General features: G+C 35.0%; 1 protein-coding gene and 1 pseudogene across 1 annotated transcript in view; one reads left to right on the forward strand and one right to left on the reverse strand.

Moving 5' to 3' along the window:
* The window catches only part of Znf804b (zinc finger protein 804B), a 545,913-nt gene that overhangs the window by 459,709 nt on the left and 69,963 nt on the right, over positions 1-16,241 (reverse strand). The window lies entirely within an intron of this gene.
* LOC124990460 (growth arrest-specific protein 7-like) lies at positions 13,331-15,172 on the forward strand (annotated as a pseudogene).

Consider the following 16,241-nt stretch of genomic DNA (forward strand, 5'->3'; position numbering starts at 1 on the left):
TCTCTAAACAAAATATAAAAAAGGGCTGGAGATGTGGCTCAATGGTTTAGCACCCTGGGTTTCAAGCCCCAATACCAAAAAAAAAAAAAAAAAAAAAAAAGATGGGGGGGTTGGAGAAGGGGACCAAGGAGACTAAAGAACATGCCAACTAAAAGTAATGCCTTCCTTTATTCAGATCTGTGGTTTAATCGAATTAACTTTGAAAGATATTTATGGTTAATTGGAGAAATTTTAAAAATGCAAAGGATGTTACATAATATCAAGGAAGTTTCATTGATTTTCTTAGGCACAGTAATGACAGTATTTAGTATTATAATTATAAAAAATATCTCATTTTAAAATGAGTTGGTACAAAAATATTTATGTTGGAGATATACCTAAAATTACTTCAAAATAATTCAGTAGAAAATTTATATAAGTAAATGTGACAAAAAGTTAACATTTGCTGAGTCTATTTAATGGTTATATGGGAGTCATGTTAAGGTTATTTTTTCCTCTATATTTAAAAGTTCACATAAAAATATTTTTAATTAAAACAATTAAAAGTTAATATTCACTTGTTTTCTAAATTGTTAATAGTAGTTGGCTTGTTTTGTTCCCCCCTAGGTAGATGAATGGCACCAACAGGGATCTTTTTATATAAAAATGTCTATAAAATAGCTAAAAAATTATAATTGTCATTGTGATTTAGATGTTATATACAATGAATTTGACATTTACTTTATTTTTTTATTCACATATTTATTCTGCTCCTAAAAGAAAATCCCATAGGGACATCACAAAAAAAAAAAATGCTCAATGAATTACCAGATTTTAAAATTTGATGCTCTATAGTTCCACTTACTTAGCTTACCAAAGCTGTCTGAATTTTAATTTGGTCACCTATAAAATGAAAATGCTAATAAAATCATCACAATTATGTGAGAAATAAATGAGCCAATAAGTGAATGTGCTAGAATTCAATAATAACTACATCAATGGTAAAGCCATTATAAACAGTATTGCCACCAGTAATATAATCAGAAAAATCCCATCCTTGAGTATTTTCCAAATTATGCTCTTTGCTTCAGAGGATATCCCACCCTATGTTTATATTAGTCATCCTAATAATATTATTAGTTGAAAAATCACAGCAACTTTATCACATATGTTAGTTTGGTTATTCATTGAAAAACACAATTAAAATAAGGAAGTCTTCCTATATCTTAAAGAAATAGAAATTATGAGTATAGATGCATTTCAATAAAGAACTTTTTCTATATTGCAAAGCCATTAATATTATTTTAATTAGTGAGCACATCAAATAAAAATTATAAAATACTTGAGTTTTCAGGACTAACGTGAAAAAAAAAAATAACATTTTGAAAGGGCCAGGTCAGTTTCCTCAATAAAGTTAGGTTAAAGATAATAGCATCTTCCCCTTCTCCTGGTTTTGCTTTTCATAATTTCAGCTACCTGTAATCAACATCTGTCTGAAAATATTAAATGGGAATTTCCATAAATAAGCAATTTGTGTGTGTTTTTTCTTTCTTTCTTCAATTTAAAAAAAAAATTAATGTGAAAAGACGTCTTGTTAAGTTGCTGAGGCTGGCCTCAAACATGTAATTCTCCTGCTTCAGCCTCCCAAGTTGCTGGGATTGTACATTTTAACTTGCACACAATTCTGTGTAGAATAATGAATTCTCACACCATCCTCTGTGTTGTGCCCAAGATATGACTCATCCCCTTGTCCCACACAGCCACATCATAAACACTACTTGCCCATAAGTCACTTAGTGGACATCTTGGTTATCAGACTGGCACAGTACCTCAGTGTTGTTTTGTTGTCATTGTCATTGTTTTGTTTTTTGGTATAACCCTTAGTAACTTAATACACAAGTACAAAACTAGTGACACTGGCATTTTAGATTTACCAATGAGAAGCCATGAGATGCTCCCTTTAAATGGAAGGGTGAAAGTTATTCACTTAATGAGGAGAGAAACAGCCAGGAATCTTTTCTGTCAGTAACTCTGGAGGCTGAGGCAAGAGGATCACAAGGTCTAGGCCAACCTCAGCAATTTAGTGAGACCTGGCATCAAAATCAATAATAAAAATGTTGGGGGTATAACTCCATGGTAGAGCACCCTGGGTTCAATGCACAGTACTGAAAAAAAAAAAAAAAAAGTGGGGTGGGGGGAGAAAAAGAAAATTATATGTTGAGTTTGCTAAGATCTGTGGTAGGTTATTGTTATTAAACTTTTATTGTGCCTAATCTATAAATTGAACTTTACCATAAGCACTTTTTCATAGGGTTCAGTACTATTTAAGATTTCATGTATCCACTGGGGCTCTTAGAATATTTCTCCTGTGGATAATAGGGAACTACTACATGCAGTTATATACAGTTTGTGTAAAGCAGTATAATTATTTCTTATATATGTTCTTTGGAAACAGCAGGGGCCAAGAAATCTCTGGACTATCCTTTTTGAGGAAAACAACATGCTGTTCAAAAGTCTCAGTTTCCAGAAACATTTGATTTCAAAAACAGAAACAGCGTATACATAGGGAGATCAGGTAGAAACCTTTCTTAATTGATTTTAACAATTCTGTAACCAAAATGCTACCATTTGTGCTGCTGTAATTAAAGGCCCAGTGTTTTGATTTATACTTTTCATTCTCATTTTTCATTTTCTGACCTGTTCATCAATGTTGCTGCAGGCAGAAGCCCACAATGCAAGGTTTGATTAATAATGGATTTGAGATATAACTGTGATAGAAATTATGTTCCCCAGACAGAGTTGGCAGTGTTCCACTTCATGGGAGAGCTGGTTTCTGTAATCTCACTTCCCAGCAAATGACAATGCTGAAGCAGTGTGAGTGGGGAGCTAATCAAATGGAACCCACTTACTTGGCTGGTACAATTTTTTTTAACAATTGATGAAGACATACAAAATAATTAGTCTTGCTATTCACAGGTTATTAAGAAACCTTAGGGAAAACTAGACAGAAAAAAATATTCCCATACTTCTGTTTTATTTACCCCAAGGTAAAAATATAAAAATGGAGATGAAGTGGAAATAGGACATAAAAATTCTACCCAAATATTTGTATTGAACCACTTAATGAAAAAATATACTATCTATATTTTATTCTGTAATCAAGATTCAGAGTAAGGCTGAAACTAGACATATTTCTACCAAGGAAAATTATTAAAATATAATTAATCATCATATTGTCTGGGTTAACAAAGTAATATCAGCTAGATATGTATAGTGAATAGTGGGTAGTACATTATTTTAGTGTTTGATTATCTTTTCCTAAAATAGAACATACCCAAAATAACAGTAAAATTCTGCTGAATATAATTTAGGCTGGGAAAATTCAGAAGACAATTCAGGATTTAATGATGCTTATAATATTTATTGTGAATGCCTAGAGTCAGTCAAACGGAACTTGAGGGCACTTTCTCCAAGACTGCCCTCATTTCTGACACCCACTGAAAGATCTATGGGGAGGGTCCCAAGTTACCTTAGATTGATAAATTTGCTGGAGGTATTGACAGTACTCCCTGAAAGCTTTTGTACTAAGGCTTACTGGTTATTACAGAGAAAGAATATAAACTAAAATTAACTAAAGGAAGAGAACCAAAAGGCAGTCTAGGAGGGTTCACTCTGAAGCTTCCATCTTCTCCCCATCGAGACAGTACATATTACCCTTCCTGCACCACTGAGTAGCAATGTGTATGGGATTCTGGCAGTCAAGGGAAGCTCACCCAAGCTTCTCTGTCCAGTGTTCCTATTGAGGCTTCTCACTACATAGGTACCCTTGATTGAACACCTAATGTGGTTGAACTCAGTCTCCAGGTCGGTGAGACCAGGTGATCCAACGTCCCCACCTAAGTCACATTTTTGGTATTAGGACATGGACAGCCCCTGCTCTCAGATGACGGGGCATGTCTGGCCCCACCCTAAAATCCATAATGGCCAGCCTCAGCCTAAACATAGACACTCCCAACAGGTATGATACACCCTACCCACCAGGAGCCTAGAGAAGGCCAGATCTTTCTTTGGACAAGGCTGAATCCCTTACTACAGAATGAATTTTAATGATCATTTTACATCTAATTGTGGAGTTAAAGAAATACGAGTTAAGCTTATTATAAGATCCCTAGTTTTACTCATGTGATTATTGTTTTAAATAAGACAGTATGATTATCTAATAAATATTATATTCCCTACATTTCACTGAATATTTATGCAGTTTGAGTTGTAATCCTTCCATACTTGGAACTTATGAAAGCATTTTAATCTCAAGTCATTTTATTTTATAGTCAATTTTGTTTATAGATTCATGTGTACCCTGAGCTATTTTCTGTTTCATTAAGAAAGTTTTTCAGCACATTCCACACCACTTTCTTCTGGCTCCCCAAACACAAATATAATGTTACTAATTCTTGGTTCTCCCTCTGTGCAGCCCAATGACTTTTCAGTTAATTTATTCAGTTCAGTCTCATTTCAGTTCAAAACTACCCCCGAGAAGTTAATTTAATCTGATGGCAAATGAGTTGATGTCCATCAAACGGAACCGAGTTAATATTTTAGGAATCTTGGTTACTGAGTCTGATCAGTTCTAACACATGATTACTAATATTCCCAGTTTAAAAACTTGAACAAAAGGCTTAACATTTTCAAAACCCATAATATTATTTGGTGCCACTCTGAAATAAATAAAATACAAGGCATTCTTATTTTATAAACAATTTCTATATAAACAAAACTGGATATTATTACTCTTCCAAGAGAAGTTTCATTTAGAATATACTTGTCCAGATGGGGAATACTCATTAGTAGAGAACTCAGTAATAGGGAAGAGTAAGCTGCCAATCAAGCAAATTACTTTAATGACAATGGTCATTAGAAACGAAATACTTTAGATAACAACTGACTGCAGAATGATGGGGCCGAGCATAGTTTTCAACGAATGTGGCGGAAACACAGCCCAGTGTCTGTGGATGGCTGCAGAGACTCTCTGCTTCTGTGCCAGAACTTTGTACTGAACCACAGGAATATTTTTCTCTAAAACGCACTTTCTAAGTAGATATCAATTTGTATTGCACTTCTTTATTGGGTCATCTAAAATGCTTTGTCATCTACCATGAAGGAGCCAACACGGGCACCATGGTATTCAGAAATGTTGAGTACAAATAACTGCTTGAGAACTCTTTTTTACTGGAAAATGATTAGCACTCAAGTAGCTGAATGATAAGTAGTTCCAGTTAATGAGAGTTGAGATGTTATATGTTGAAATTCATTGCTGCCATGTTTTATGCAGAGACTATTTGATTTATTACTTCTGACTATCCTGAACAGTGAATATTATAGTGTCTATTGTTTTTTTCAGATGAGGACATGAGGCACACAAGGGTTGAAGAACCTGCCTCAGGTTAAGTCACAACACAAGAGGTAAAGAATTTAATCTCTAGTTTATATTAGTGCAAAGATGGTGTTGTTCCCCATGCTATTGTCTTCATGGTTGCAGAATCATAGGATGGAGCAGTGCTAATAGCTTTATAGTTGAATTTAATTATTTCAGTGTTTTTCCTTCATGCTAAGAAGGTAAAGATACTAATAACTTTCAGGGAATGAGATGATCAGCCTGACCTGAAACCTCAGATTTGCCACACACTAGCTGCTTAATCCTGCACACATTACTTGACTCTGGACAACAGACTTCCTCCTAAGTGGATTAGATATAGCATAATCAATTTTACACGTTTACCACATGGATTAAATAAGGTAAGTATATTAAAAAGCACTTAGCACAGTACCTGATATTAAGGTGTGAACAGCTTAACAGCTTGTCAGGGTACAAAACATGAGACACCCTCAATGGATTTGATCATAATTATGATGCTAGAAAATGATATTTTCTATAAAACTCCTTAAATAACATGGAAATATAAACTGCCTTTTTTTTTTTATTTTAACGTTGGGGAATTTAACCCAGGGCCTTGTGTATACTAGGCAAGCACTCAAGCACTCTACCACTGAGCTACATTTCTAGCCCTTCTACCTATTTTAATAAGGCTAAAACATAAATTGAGTCCTAATTTCACCCACTCTTAAAACATCCAGCACTCAGACATTGAACATGGAAGATACAGTTGACTGAAAATTTGAGCTTAAATTCTGCAAGGTCTAGTTACATGTAATGGAAATTTTTACTTCAAGGAGTGCATTTTCTGGTTCCATTTATGAAGCCACTACTTATAGAGTTACATTAGTGGCTACTTAACACTATTTGTTATTACAGTCCAAAAGTACCTAATATTTATTAAAGGCTAACCATGCAATTAGCAGGATTTTAAGATTTTTGTATGTATTAGTTCAGGAAATTCACCCAAGTTCCTTACAGAGTAAGTTCAATTTTTCTTAGCTTTTCAGATTAAGAAACAGGCACAGAAAGTTAAAAATGACCTGACCAAGAAACTACAATGTCAACACCTGATGAGGAGGTTGCTTGGTACTTAGGCTGGCACTGAGTACATGGTAAATTTTCAAATACAATACAAATGAAATTAAAAATCTAAATCTGCTTTTGTGTTTGATTTCATTTCTTACAGACAGTCATCTCCCGAGCTCTAAAATTTATTATGAAAAATTTTATAGAGAAAAGTTGATATGATAATACAACAAACATACATACATTCTCCACATAGACTTGGCAATGGTAGTATTAAACCATATGTACTTTTTTCTCTTTATAACATATTTAATATGTGCATGGTATATGGTTTGTATTTTTGTATACTACCATTTAAAACCAAGTTGTAACCATTATATTTTAATTCTAAATTGTTCTCTGTGAATCCCTTAAAGAAAAGGAATTCATTGATGCTTCTTTGGAAATACTTTTGGTCTAACTTGTTTATATCTTAGGTTTATATGTTAGTCTAAATCAAGAGATACCCCGGGCTTAAAAATTTTAATTAAAAGAAATATACATAGAGTGATCCTTGCTTGCTTTTCTGGAGAAGGTATGTGTTATCCTCCTATTATAGTCCAATGCTATCGATCTTGTTAAACAAGATATACAAGTCACAGGGTTTCTATATACTGAACTCAAGTACAGATTGAGGCATTTAGGTGATCTGCCAGCCCTACTGCAGGTGTACCCACGTGGTCCTCATCCTCAAGTCTTCTCCCTCTACTTCCTTTGATATTCAACATACTAATTTTAAAATTCCCATAAACACTTAGCATTCCTTTAAGCATTAAATAATATTTTCAATGTTAACTCATAACATACACAAATTATAACTTGTGATTAGACAAGTCAAATTATCTTGTGTTCAAAAATTAATTACAAAATGAAACACTAGTAAATGTTTCATTTCAATATTTCTAATAAAAATGCTTGAATAGTACAATCTATGTAAGATGTAAGAAAACATTTGGCAGAAAAAGAGAGAACACTATTTAAGAGAGGGACAGATGGCTATATTCAAATTCTGAGTTTTTCCTATTTACTAGCTGTGTGATATGCAAAAATTATGTTTAATTTTCTACCTCTAAATAAGGGGGTTGAGGATCTAAGAGTATTTCTCACCTTTCATTATTATGAGAAATAAAAAAGAATGTATTGACAGAGCTTTGATAGCACCACACATGTGTTGAGTGCTTAAAGAATGTTAGCTCTATCTGTATATAATATCACAATGACAGAGTAGTTTAAAAATATTTTGGTCTCTGAATTCCTTTATGATTCCAAAATTAGATTGAGAATCTCAAAGATCTTTTAAAAAATTGGTTGTGTTTATTATCACTACTTCTCAGAAAGATTTTTTTAAAAGTATTTTAAAATAATAATCATTAACATATGTTAAAATAATAACATAAGTTAATAGGAAATAACTATATTTTCCTTAAGGAAATCAGTGAGAAGAGCAGTGTTATTTTATAATTTTGTGTAGCTCTTTAAATATATCTGACTGTAGGGAAGGCAGCTAAATTCTCATATTTCTTCTTATGCAACATGTTGCAATATATTCTTTTAATTGAAGTATGTGAAGAAAATATAACTTCACACAGACATACAGTTAGAAATAAGGAGTATTATAATAGATTTTCCAAAAAACTATGGACATTCTTCTTTGATATCACACCCCAACTGTACACTGATAATTTATTAACATCTCATTGCAATGCGCAATCTGAAATCAAATCAACAAATGTTAAACACTGTCGTACTGTACTCTGTTATACTGATGGCATAATTTGCCTTTTGAGAAGTGGTCTTCACATGTATATGATTGTCTAACATTGATCATTGAAAAATACAGGTTAACTGAGTTATACATTTCTACCAATATTAACATGATTTATTAAAAAATATAAAAGTCTATTTGTTAATATCACCACATCCTCCTCAGAAAAAGTCTAAGTATTTGGAAACTTTCAACTCACAATATGCTACAGGTTTTCCAAAATTCTATTTCACTTGAAAGCTTCAATTTTAACTCATTAGTAACCATTATTTTCAGCTGTTTTCTCTGGACGGGGCAAGATCACTCCTTTCATTTTACAGTAAATGTTTACCAAATATCAAAATATGATTAACTGTAGTTTGTCAGTTACTCTTTCAAAGAAGAACTCCTTTACCTCTCTACTCAAACAAGTAGGCAACTGATTTTTGGGGGGACAAATATTGTATTTCCATATGTAGCAGGAAAGCTTAATGTGCACTTCCCATTTTGACACATAAAGTGATAAAAGGACATGTGCCCTCTTGCTTGCCAGGAAAAAAAAAAGAAAAAGAATAGCAGGACCTGAATTTAACCTCCCACCTAAAACAAAAAGACAAAATCTATTCATCAAATTTTTCAAAACACTGGACATCAGCCAACACAGAGCAGAGATCTCTGTCAGAAACAAATGAAGTGATCCCTGTAGATAACTCCATTCATCTGAGAGTGCTGCCAGGTCATGGCCCAAAAGGAGAGTACTACAGTAAGATCAGTGTACTCTCTTTGCTGAGGAACTGAGGAACTGAGAATCCACAAGTCCAATTGTCCCCAGGACAGAATACTGGAAAAGAGGGAGTGCACAGAAAGAAAGAGACAGGAAATCTTCAGAAATCACATTGTGTATTCAGTAGGGTGTCAATCAATAATTTATGCATTTTCTATTATTTCTAGTCTTCTCCTCTCTTGAGGCTGAATGTTTTAAATAGATATTTATTTTAGCAACTTCCTAGAATGACATTAATTTTGCCTGATATAAAAGTAGAAAGAACTCTATTATAGATTAAACAATGTTATTCCAAGATGTAACTTGATGAACAAAGTTACTTTTTGTATAGTCCAGAGTGATCTGATTTATTGTGATATTGGAATTTGAACCCCAGTCCTTTCATATTTCCAGAAAGGACATTTTCATGACTTTTAAAATAGTAAAAACTGCTTATTATCCTTGTATAGTTACTAAGTGTCTTGTCATGATTAAAAATTTCTGTGATTTTAAATTATTAGGACATTCATCCAACCACTTTATTTACTAACAAATGAAGATTTATGTCAATCCAAGCAAATCTCTAAAACCTGATGTTAGTCAGTTAATGTGTATGACCACCAACAGTGATTGATTAGTGGATGGATTGCCTTTCTATCTGATAATCATGTGAGGTGTTTCTGTGAAGCAGGAATCTGCTAGTGTCCTGCACTATTCTGGAGAGCTCCTACCTTTACAAAAAAATGTTTGACTGGCACAGAATCAATCCTCTTCACTCTTTCTTATAGACTCTGGTTGCATACAGAAACACACACACTTGCACACACACCTACTCTCTGTATGCAGGAAAAGGAAAGTGTAAAATATTCACATTTGCTACTTTTAGGCACATTCTTCCTTATTGCTTATCAGTAGAAAGTACATACACAATATTCTTATATGTTAAAACAAAGAAAAATGTATGTGTGTATATGAAGGATGTATGTACATGTTCATTCAACTTATAACCAATAACACATCCATCTGCTGTCAGAGTTACCCTTTTTATGGCCTCACAACTACTTCACTACACATTTTAGTTTTACTTATGTTATTATTAGTGCATTTTATTTTTACTTTTTCCTCAAGTTTCATTGTGAACTCATGACCTTCTTAGGGTTGTTATTTGCCATTTCAAGCTTACATTTTTCCCTTGTTCAGTGATAGCTTTCTTCAAACGAGTTCTTTGTCCATTAAGGAATACACTTGTTATTTTTTAAAAATTTTTCTGGCTTGGGGGCAATAAAAGAAAATTGTATGCCCATTCTGAATGATCACTGGCTTGACATAGAATCAAATCTTCTTGCAAAACAGCCTGGTTCCTTTGCTTCTAACTAGGATTAAAAATCAAAATCTGGGCCCCAGGGGAACATGTGAGTACTTATGCTGTGAGGACAAAGCTGCCTTTTCAAAGATGCCAATGACAGAAAAGTTATTTCTTTTTCACAGTCACGGGTTCATGTTAATTCCTTAAAATTAAATCCATTTAAAATTAAAGCCATTTTGTCCTGCTTTTCCGATAGCACGTTATTTTATTTTACCATTAAAACTGCAACCATTACAAATTTATATACTCCCATTTTAAAAGAACATGAAAATAGAATAAAATCAAATTGTTAAAACAGGAGGATAGTAGTTTTGTTCATAAGTAAGTGTTCACCAAATGTCCTGTGCTGTGTTTTCCTGTATGGAATATGTAGTATGTATGAACTCCAGAAAGAGCAGGTGCCTTCCATATGTATCAAAAAATGATAATGATTATATATATAATTATTCTAGACATCTACAAGTAAATATTTCATCATTCTATTATTAAGAATTTATTACTTTTATTTATTTCCCAAGAGCTACATTTCTCGTGACTTTTTAGGGAACTAGGAGACTAAATGAGGAATGATAGTTAGAAAACAAAGTATCTGTCTCTCATCAACGTGCCCAGTTTTAGCTAGAGCTAATTTCTTGTTCAATCTACTTTATAAAGGCTAATTTATATACAGTAAAAAGAATACACTTTTAGTGTATAATTGAAGAAATTCTGACAAATATAAAAACCCATAAAATGACTACCCTAATCAAGAGAAACTATCAACTATTATAAAGTAAATATCACAGGGGATCACAAGTTCCTTTAGGAACATTTTTAACTCCATTTTCATGTACATGCATTTACACGATTGTTACAATTACTGGTCTTTTCATCAGTTGAAAAGAACGAGTTCATTTTCCTCATATACCGGAATTCCAAAACGCCAAGTGATGTGATGTGTAGCTTCAGTTTATAGTCTAACTATATAATTCTAGGTCTTTTGCTTATTTATTCTTGGCATGTAATAGTAAATTGTCTGGAATAGCCACAATTCAAAAATAATTCATAATATAGCCTGTGTGTCATTTGCATATTATCACAACTGCATTTAGTTAGGATAACAGTTATCTATAAAAAACCTTTTTGTTTAGAATTTTTCTTAACGAGAATTTTTTTTTCTACACAGAACTGCTGTTTACTTACAAGGTAACTTTAATTTCTATAGTTCTAACTTGCTGATTATAGACTTCTATTTGAGCCTATATATTTTGGGGCCTATATTTCAAATATCATCAGACTAGAGTTCAGTGGCGGGTACTTAAAAACTAGATAGAGGCTGAGGACTACTCCTATTCCTGGAAAATAGTTCTTCCCCTTAATTTTTTTAATTGTGTTCTTTATCTGAAAAATATCTCACCAATTTTTGTGATTAAAAAAAATCAGTAACATAGACACCAGAAAAATACAGAAATATATCAGATTTGGGTATAAGTGTTGAAATCCATTATTGTGCGTAAATCACCTAGAAACATGAACCTAGCCCTGATCTCATCACTAAAGCCTTGAAAGTCACCTCAGGTCTTTGGTACTCAGGTTCCTCACCCTAGTAAAGTAAACACACAATTAATTATTCCTAAACATTTAATTTTTCTATTTAGTGATTGCTTTACAAATAACACAGACTACTTGAGAAGCTTGACTTTCTCACACAAGTTCAATAGAGTTAAGGCTCCATTAACTTAATAATAAAATGAGCATTTGAATGTAACTGCAACAGGTTTTTTCCCATTTTATTATTAGTGGAAATAATGAAATTGACAGTGTAATGCTCTTGTAGAACCATTCTTTTTCAAGATCTCAGATTCTAAATCTTCATATCCTTTATTGGTCCTAAAATTTTCTGAGGGCTGAGTTCCTGGTCCCTACCTCTTTCATCTAACTATTATAATACCCTGGCAACTCACTAGTTATAGGTAATCATGTGACTGTTTTTATAACTTTTACAACAACCTTAAAAAGGAGTTTTCAATTCATTGTAATGATTAGGTAAACAGGCTAGGAAAGGGTAACTAATTGCCGCAAAATACCATAGATAGTAAACGACAGAGCTGAAAAGAAATCTTACAAAAATATTGAAATTTTAGATTTGCAAATTTGCATTACCCAAGTTAAAAATTTAAAACAAGTTTTAGAAAAAGTACTTAATAGACACATCCCTGGGGGTAAAATGGTGGAAGGCCCCATGAGCATCTGGGTTTTATAGGGCCTTAGCAGAGCCAGGTCAAGGGAGGAGTTAGTTACTTTGGGCGGGCCTTTTGGCAGACAGGGCCAGGTCATGAGAGGAGTTTTGGTGAAGGGGTTTATTTAGGGCAGGGCAGAAGGACAGGTAGGGAAACTGGAAGGGAAGTTCCCTCCCTGGGGCCTATTTCCATATGCTTCACTCTCCACCAGAGCTCACTGATTGTCTACAGTCCAGGAGCAATCTTTGGACTGTGGCGTGGAGCCTACAGAAACTGAAACCCAGATTTGCAAGGTACTGGAAACCTTCAGGGACATTATAAATCTGCGGGTAGAAACTGTACTACCTCAGATCCCCACGGCTAGATGGGAAGACACACAAACAAAACGACAAAAAAGGGGAATAAAGCACTCCAAACAAACCAGGATGCTCCAATTATAGACTCTATTGACAAACCAGTAGAAGATATGTCAGAGAAGGAATTCTCAGTTTACTTAGTAAAACTGCTTCATGACTTTAAGGAGGATATAAAGAGTAAAATCAGAGCTATGTTTCAGGAGAAGGAAGATATCTTAAAGAAAGAGATAAAGATCCTGAGATGAAATCTAGAAGAAATCTTTGAAATGAAGGAATCAATCAACCAAAATAAAAATTCAATGAAAAGCAGCACCAACAGAGGAGACCACTTGGAAGACAGAACTTCGGGCAATGAAAACAAAATATATAATTTTGAAAATAAAGGTGACCACACAGAGAAGATGATAAATTGCATGACATTCCCTCACCCAGACACAATGCCTGAATAGCAGCTGCTGAAGTCAACTGAGTGGAGCTATCATGACTACTTCTGGGCTGATAAGAAAGACCCCCAAGGCAATGGCACTGTGGCAGGGTTCGAACTGCTACTCCAAAAGCATCTGAAGGGCAAACAAATGCAGAAAGAAATGTCTGAATTCATCAAGAGAGGATAAAGATTGAAGAAGAATATGCAAAGAACTTGGCTAAGCTCTTTCAGAACTCTTTGACTGCACAAGAGGAAGGCTCCCTGGGAGAAGCACGGGCTCAGGTGAAGAGGAGTCTGGCAGATGAAGCAGAAGTTCATCACAAGTTCTCCACCAAGCGTCACGGTGAGGTAGAGAAGCCCCTAATGAACTTTTGTGAGAACTTCAAGAAAGACATGAAAAAGTGTGACCACCATATTGCTGACCTCCACAAGCAACTCGCCAGCCACTATGCATCGGTGGAGAAGGCCCAGAAAGCCCTCACAGAACGGCAGAGAGACCTGGAGATGAAGACCCAGCAGCTGGAGATCAAGTTAAGCAACAAGACAGAGGAGGACATCAAGAAGGCATGGAGGAAGTCCACACAGCCTGGTGATGACCTCATGTGCCGTGTGGACCTCTACAACCAGGCCCAGTCCAAGTGGTTTGAAGAGATGGTGACCACCACTTTGGAGCTGGAGTGGCTGGAAGCGCAGAGGGTGGACATGATCTGGCAACATTTGTGCCAGTACACACAGCTGTGGCAGGAGACGGACATGTTCAACCAAAGTACAGTTGAGCCTGTGGACAAACTGCTTCAAAAAGTGGACCTGGCTAAAGACAGAGAGCTGTGGGTCAGAGAGCACAAAACAGGCAACATTCGCCCTGTGGACATGGAGATGCCTGTGTGGCCCTGGGGGTCCTGCCCAAGAGAGGGGCTAGGTGTCCCACAGAGAGGAGATAGTGTCTCCTGCTGGGTGAAGCTGCCCTCCCACCCATTCTCCTGTCCACTGAGGAGAGAGGAGAGAGCTGATGATTCCAGAATGGTGATCTGGATGGCCCAGCTGGGGGATCCCAAATATTCCCAGGCCAAGAAGACACACCTGCAACCCTGCCCTTGTCTCCAAGACTGAAGCCCCCAAACCCCACGCCATGCTTGTTGCTCTGAGAACAAACTGAGGCTGGAACTTTGTGGTCCCTGCTGAGTTCCGTAGGGGTGGCCGTCACACACTTGTGCCCTTGGGTGCTGGAAGGCCCATCCTCCAACTGGTCCCTTTATCTCCTTAGGGGCTTTGGAAGATCAGGGGATGGCTGCCTCTGCCTCCAAGCCAATGTCAGGATCAGAATCATGAATAGAAGGCACCATCAGCTCAGCCTGCACCTAGAATCCTTTACAGCCCTTTATTTTTCTCATTATATTCTGGGAGCCCAAATCTAGCTTTTCTTGGCCACTTTTCATCCCCATGAGTCTTGGGAAGGCCTGTTTTCTGTCTTCCCAGACCAACCCTGCCTAGAGAGGTCAGGATGGAACTACCTCGTTCGGAAAATTAGCCCCAAGTCAGAACATTGAATCACGGTTCCTGTCAGACCAGGGGGGAAAAAAAAAAAAGAAAAGAAAGAAAAAGTACTTAATAAAAACAGAATTTAGAATTAAATAGACAACTCAATTTGCCCTGACCTCACTATACTAATAATGCTGATATATTTTCAACTTGACAGTTCAGCCCACATTTTCAAGTTCATGGTTCAAGAAATGGCTATATCAAAGGTAGAGTAGCAGTGCTCTTCTGTATGGTTACTACCAGGTCTGTTCCTGAATACATTGTGGTAGAAGTTTGATTTTCATGACAATAGTGTTTTGGTTTGCTCTCCCCACCATATGGAAGTACAAAGTAGGGAGTTAGGCCAGATTCAGTTTGTGGAAAATTTCCAACAGCAAAATTGAAAATAATACTTAAAATCTGACAAACACATCTTTGACCAAACGATTTGATTCTGATTCAAAAAATGCCCCAATCAACCCCATTTTCATTAATAAGTCTTACCTTGACATTTTTGGATTCTATTTGTAGTTGTAGTCTAATTATAGACCTATAATACAAAGGTAAAACAAACACAACACAGTTCTTGTGGTTTTCCTTTGTTCCAGAACATGTGTCTGTCCAAAGTTCTTTGTTTTCTCACCAGAACTTAATAACGAGCTATGCTTACCTTAAAAATACATACTCAGATCAATTTCAAATTGTATTTTAATTAATTTGGTTGAGAAGTAGGCTGGTAATATGAACCCTTAAAAAATTTAGATGTGTGTCCTTAGGTTAAAAAAAAAAAAAATCAATGGTTAATATAGAAGATCCTAAATGAGTAAATGATTAGTGATGCAATTATTTAAACACTGCTAAGCAGAAGTAAGAGTATACGATAAACTTTTGTATTTATGGAATGGGAGGGTACTCAGCAATTCTCAATTAAGGTTCTTCTGAAGAGAAATAATGTGTTATATATACATATATGTAATTTATATATATTTATGTATATGTAATATATATATGTATATGTATGCCAAAATGCATCAACACTGCATTTATAGAATGCATGTCAGAATCAGTTAACTAAGGAAACAGACTTCCACCTAATATTAATACAAGTCAATAAGTGTCACATATATTAATGGTTACATAAACATGTACCCAAAAGTGTACATATGTATACTTTAAAAATTTAAAGCTTAAAAGAATAACAAATATGGTTATTATGTAGATACATTTTCAGATCTATACAACAATGAAGAGCAAAAATAAGACTAAAAGACAAGATATAAAGCAAAAATTGAAAACAAACATGACAGAAAATTTGTTAATGTATTCTCATAAAAAGAGCAGACTCCAGAAAACAATCATTTCAATTA

The sequence above is a fragment of the Sciurus carolinensis genome, chromosome 8, assembly GCF_902686445.1.
Source record: "Sciurus carolinensis chromosome 8, mSciCar1.2, whole genome shotgun sequence".
In the NCBI taxonomy this organism is placed as follows: domain Eukaryota; kingdom Metazoa; phylum Chordata; class Mammalia; order Rodentia; family Sciuridae; genus Sciurus; species Sciurus carolinensis.